Below are 6,236 nucleotides of genomic sequence, written 5' to 3'. Positions count from 1 at the left end.
ACCTTCTCTGAGAAGGCCCTGGTCCTTCCTTTTATAGTCGTAAGGAGAGGATCCAGGTGTACAATGGGGGTGTAGCAGAGCGCTACGTGTCTAGCGGAGGGAGAGCTAGCGCCCTAGGTACATGCCAATGTGGCAGCCGGAGAGATCCGGGCACCCTGCTGGTGTGATGTCGTGGCTGTCGGAGGTGCGGCGGAGCCTGGCGGAGGGACAGCTGTTGGAGCGGTCGAGTCCCTGCTGACGTCGTTCTGCTTCCGTAAGAGAGCTGGGGGCCGCCGTCGTCATAGAGCTTGTGGAGCGCCATCATTGCCCCTCCGGCGGAGCTGGCCGGATGGGACGCCGGTCTTGTTCTCCGTGACCCGAGTCGATTCGGGGTAGGATGATGATGGCGCTTCCTGTTGATGTGGCGGTCTGTGCCCTAGGCAGGGCGACGTGGGGGTTCCTCCGAAGCCGAGGTCGAGTCTGTCTTCTGTTGCCGTGGCCGAGCCCGAGCCATGGGGTCGGGCGAGGCGGAAGTCGTTCGGCCGAGGCGAAGTCCGAGCCCTGGGGTCGGGCGAGGCGGAGTTTCGTCGTCTTCTGGGTCTTAGCCCGAGTCCGAGCCCTGGGGTCGGGCGGAGCGGAGTTCGCCGTCTTCCGGGTCTTAGCCCGAGTCCGAGCCCTGGGGTCGGGCGGAGCGGAGTTCGCCGTCTTCCGGGTCTTAGCCCGAGTCCGAGCCCTGGGGTCGGGCGGAGCGGAGTTCGCCGTCTTCCGGGTCTTAGCCCGAGTCCGAGCCCTGGGGTCGGGCGGAGCGGAGTTCGCCGTGGCGCCTTTGTCAAGACCTGACTGCCGGTCAGACTCACTCTGTCGAGTGGTGCTGCAGTCGGAGTGGCGCAGGCGGCGCTGTCCCTCTGTCAGACTGGTTAGTGGAGCGGTGGAGTGACGGCGGTCACTTCGGCTCTGCCGGGGGCGCGTGTCAGGATAAAGGTGTCAGGCCACCTTTGCGTTAAATGCCCCTGCAATTTGGTCAGTCGGTGTGGCGATTTAGTCAAGGTTGCTTCTGAGCGAAGCCATGGCCTCGGGCGAGCCGGTGATGTGTCCGCCATAAAAAGGGGGCCTCGGGCGAGACGGAAGTCTCTCGAGGTCGGCTGCCCTTGGCCGAGGCTAGGCTCGGGTGAAGCATGATCGAGTCACTCGTGTGGACTGATCCCTGACTTAATCATACCCATCAGGCCTTTGCAGCTTTATGCTGATGGGGGTTACCAGCTGAGAATTAGGCGTCTTGAAGGTACCCCTAATTATGGTCCCCGACACTGTTCATCTATTTATAGGCACAGGACGCAACCTGTGTAGAATTACATTCATGCCCTTTACATCTACTATTGGCTCAGAGATAATCTATCGAGGATTAAATGGCATTTTCCCCTTTAAGTCGGTTTCATTTTCCACCGCTAAGCCGAAGCTTCTTCACAGGTAGCTTCGACACTGGTTCGTCCTTCACTCGAACCATGCTCTTTATATCATGTATAACTTCGTCCCATGTCCGAAGGTTCCTGTACATATATTATACTTGGGAAGCATGTTAGTCGTGTTTTTGAGGACCTTCGAAATACGATGGACCCCAACAGTTCTAATTATGCTTCATGGTCTACTAGTGTGATAAATGCTTTTAGGATCATAGACCCACAATTAGAACAAATTTTAGACAAGAGTATTATACCTCCTAGCTATGATAAGAAAAATGATTCTGAGGAAGATCGAAGATGGTTACGCTTAAATTATCTTGCTTTTGACATCTTAGGTAATTCTCTTAGCAAAGAAGATTATCATGCCTTCATAATTAGGTATGATGAACCTATTCATGATGCGCATGATATTTGGACTAGAATTAAAAGTAAATTTAATGAGTCCAAACATATTAGTTCATATGATGCTTCTACTTCCTTTAGTCCTTGTAAAACTAACCCTTTGAAGGAAGAAGAAGAAAATGAATGTTGGATACCAAACGATGAATCCACCTCTCCAAAAGGTTTGTATTCCCATTTCGATTCCCACATATGTTGTGTGGCTAATGAAAATGATATTGGAAGCACAAATGAGGATGAGGAGGATGAAAGAAGCTTTATACAACTCTACGCTCATCTAAGCCAAGAAGATAAGGCGGTCATGCTCAAAATTCTAAAAAGAGCGAGAGAGCAAAGCGAAGCTCTTCACATGCTTGAAGATATTCTCACCATAAAAATGCAATGCTTTGAAGAGTTGACTAAAGAACATGAGGAGCTAAAGTGCTCTCATGTTGATTTGGTCCAAATGTATGAATCTATTTCAATTGAGCAAGATAACACCTTATTTTGTGTCGCTCAATTAGTAAATAGGAATGCTTTGCTTAAGGACCAAGTAGAAAGGCTAAAAATTGAAAATCTAACCTTTCAAGAAAAACATGATATGCTTCTATGCTCTCATAAAAATCTTATGAATGATCATATCTTGTTAAACATTGCTCATGAGGTTGTGATAGAAAACTTAAAATCCCAACAACCTCACTCATGCACATGTATTCAAATTGAAACTATATTACCATGTGCTAATGCTTGTTGCTCGTCAACAAGTAATTCCTCCTTTGAGCTAGAATTTCTAGGAATGAAAGATGGTACATGTCAAAAGCTCAAGGAAGAAAATGAGAGGCTAAGAACAAGCTTGACACAACTAAAAGGGAAGTGCACTACCCAACCTTCTCAAGATAACCGTGATTACATGGTGAAAAAGCTTGAGACGGGAACAACCGTGGCATGCACAAAATCCCTTGAAGAAAAAGTCAAGGATTTGAGGATTGTCAAGAGGAAGGAACAAAATAAGAAAATCAATACCTCTGCCAAAAGCCTCAACCATGCCTCCATGCAAGGTAACATCCAAGGTAATGATCAAGCCACACTTCACACTAAGAAAAGTAAGAAGTGTAGTGAATGCTTTGAAAATGGGCACTTGATTAGGTCATGTCCCTATATTAAAGAGAATGGCTTGATTATCAATAAGGATGATAAACATTGTTTTAGATGCTCTAAGAAGGGACATTTAGTTAAGTCATGTCCCTATGTAAAACAAAAAGGCATAGTTTTAGAAAAGAAAATATTCACAAACCATATAGCAAGCAAGAAACAAGGAAAGAAGAAATCTTCAAGACATGAAGATCGCCTTTGCTACATATGCCGAAAGAAAGGACATCAATGTAAGGATTGTCCTATTAATAACTATCCTGCCCCCAACTTGTCAATTGATTCATATGTAACTAGGTGTCGGCGTCTCGAGACCGGGGGGTCCCTCAGGCCGACGAGTGAGTGTGTCGCGTGCCCCAGCCCAGATGGGTCGAGCGCGTGGGCGAGCGCGAAGGGGGGAAGCGAGGTGGCCGAAGACGGGCGTGAGAGAGGTGGAAATCCCGCGGCCTTCGTGTTCGTCCCGCGCCCAGGTCGGGTGCGCTTGCAGTAGGGGGTTACAAGCGTCCACGCGGGTGAGGGAAGCGAGCGGCCCCAAGAGAGCGCCTGCCCCGTCCTCGTCCCCGCGCGGCCAACCTTCTCTAAGAAGGCCCTGGTCCCTCCTTTTATAGGCGTAAGGAGAGGATCCAGGTGTACAATGGGGGTGTAGCAGAGTGCTACGTGTCTAGCGGGGGAGAGCTAGCGCCCTACGTACATGCCAATGTGGCAGCCGGAGAGATCTTGGCACCCTGCTGGTGTGATGTCGTGGCTGTCGGAGGAGCAATGGAGCCTGGCGGAGGGACAGCTGTCGGAGCGGTTGAGTCCTTGCTGATGTCCCCCTGCTTCCATAAGGGAGCTGAGAGCCGCCGTCGTCACAGGGCTAGCGGGGCACCATCATTGCCTATCTAGTGGAGCTAGCTAGATGGGACACCGGTCTTGTTCTCTGTGGCCCGAGTCGGCTCGGGATAGAGTGATGATGGCGCTTCCTATGGACGTGGCGGGCCTGTGCCCTAGGTCGGACGACGTGGAGGCTCCTCCAAAGCTGGGGTCGAATCTGTCTTCCATGGCCGAGGCCGAGCCCGAGCTCCTGGGTCGGGCGAGGCGGAGGTTGTTCGGCAGAGGCCAGGGCGGAGTCCGAGCCCTGGGGTCGGGCGAAGCGGAGTTCGTCGTCTTCTGGGGCTGAGCCCGAGTCCGAGCCCTGGGTCGGGCGGAGCGGAGTTTGCCGTCTTCCGGGGCCTTAGCCCGAGTCCGAGCCCTGGGTCGGGCCGAGCGGAGTTCGCCGTCTTCCGGGGCCTTAGCCCGAGTCCGAGCCCTGGGTCGGGCGGAGCGGAATTCGTCGTCTTCCGGGGCCTTAGCCTGAGTCCGAGCCCTGGGTCGGGCGGAGCGGAGTTCGCCGTCTTCCGGGGCCTTAGCCCGAGTCCGAGCCCTGGGTCGGGCGGAGCGGAATTCGCCGTCTTCCGGGGCCTTAGCCCGAGTTCGAGCCCTGGGTCGGGCGGAGCGGAGTTTGCCGTCTTCCGGGGCCTTAGCCCGAGTCCGAGCCCTGGGTCGGGTGGAGCTTCCTATGGTGCCTTTGGCAAGGCCTGGCTTCCTGTCAGCATCACTCTGTCAAGTGGCGCTGCAGTCGGAGTGGCGCAGGCGGCGCTGTCCTTCTGTCAGACCAGTCAGTGGAGCGGCAAAGTGACGGCGGTCACTTCGGCTCTGCCGGAGGGCGCGTGTCAGGATAAAGGTGTCAGACCACCTTTGCGTTAAATGCCCCTGCGACTCGGTCGGTCGGCGCGGCGATTTAGTCAGGGTTGCTTCTTAGCGAAGGCAAGGCCTCGGGCGAGCCGGAGGTGTGTCCGCCGTTAAAAAGGGGAGCCTCGGGCGAGACGGAAACCCCTCGGGGTCGGCTGCCCTTGCCCGAGGCTAGGCTCGGGCGAGGCGTGATCGAGTCGCTCGTATGGAATGATCCCTGACTTAATCGCACCCATCAGGCCTCTGCAGCTTTATGCTGATGGGGGTTACCAGCTGAGAATTAGGCGTCTTGAGGGTACCCCTAATTATGGTCCCCGACAGTAGCCTCCGAGCCTCGAAGGGAGTGTTAGCACTCGCTTGGAGGCTTTCATCGCACTTTTTTGCAAGGGGACCAGCCTTTCTCGGTTGCATTTTGTTCCGGTGGGTGCGCGCGAGCGCACCCGCCGGGTGTAGCCCTCGAGGCCTCGGAGGAGTGGTTTCACTCCTTCGAGGTCTTAATGCCTTGCGTAATGCTTCGGCTGGTCTGGTCGTTCCCTCATGCGAACTGGCCGTAGCCCGGGTGCACGGTCGGGGCCCAAGTTCTCGGGTTGGTATGTTGACGCTGTCAACGGTTCGGCCGGAGCCGGGTTTGCGAGAGCAGCCCCCGAGCCTCTGCAAAGGGCGAGAGGGCGATCAGGGACAGACTCGGCTTTTTTACATACGCCCCTACGTCGCCTTTCCGCAAGGAGGAGGGGGGAGAGCGCCATGTTACCCTCGATGGGCACCGAACATGGTGTCTCCGGTGAGCTGCAAGCTGGTAATCCGAGTGGACGTCCGTGCCCCGTTCGTTGGGGGTCGGCTAGGGGCCCAGAGGCACGCCCAAAAGTACCTGCGGGTGATCTGCCGGACCCGGTCCCCTGGCGACGGGGTCCGAGGGCTCGATGCCTCCCTCCGATGGGATTCCGTTACAAGATCGCTCCCGCTGGTCTCGGAAATGTCCTAGGGTACCTCGGGAGCGCAGCCCGAGCCTTGGTTATGTATCGAACGTACCCCTGGTCATCCCTCGCTCGGCGTCTGAGGCGACTGTGAACCCTTCGGGGGCCAGCCTTCGAACCCCTGATCAGTAATGGGCGCGGAGCCCGAGTAGCCTGAGGCGGCCGTGGAACCCTTCAGGGGGCCGGCCTTCGAACCTCTGACCAGTAGTGGGTGTCGGGCCCACGCGATCTGAGGCGGCTGTTGAACCCTTCGGGGGGCCAGCCTTCGAACCTCTGATCAGTAAGGAGGCTCGGAGCCTGGTTCCTTCACGGGGAAGGATCCCTTTCGAGGTATCCCCCTTTCCCGGTCCCTGTCGCAAGAGATAGAGAAAAGAGGAAAAAGGGAAAAGGATACGAAACCGAACGACGCGGTGTACCTTTTTTGGCGCGGTTGTTTCGGCGAAGGCGAAGCGTCGCCTGCTGCTCCTGCCAGAAGCGCCGCCTGTCCAGCCGCGGAGTTAATGCGACGGGGCGAGTAGTTGGCGGGGCAGCCGTTGCGCGTGCGCGAGCCGTTCGAGGAACGGATCACGGGCGCGTTGTCTTCACG

Source organism: Zea mays, chromosome 1, assembly GCF_902167145.1.
Source record: "Zea mays cultivar B73 chromosome 1, Zm-B73-REFERENCE-NAM-5.0, whole genome shotgun sequence".
Taxonomy (NCBI): domain Eukaryota; kingdom Viridiplantae; phylum Streptophyta; class Magnoliopsida; order Poales; family Poaceae; genus Zea; species Zea mays.
The sequence above is the reverse complement of the archived record's forward strand: the minus strand, read 5'-3'. Positions refer to the sequence as shown.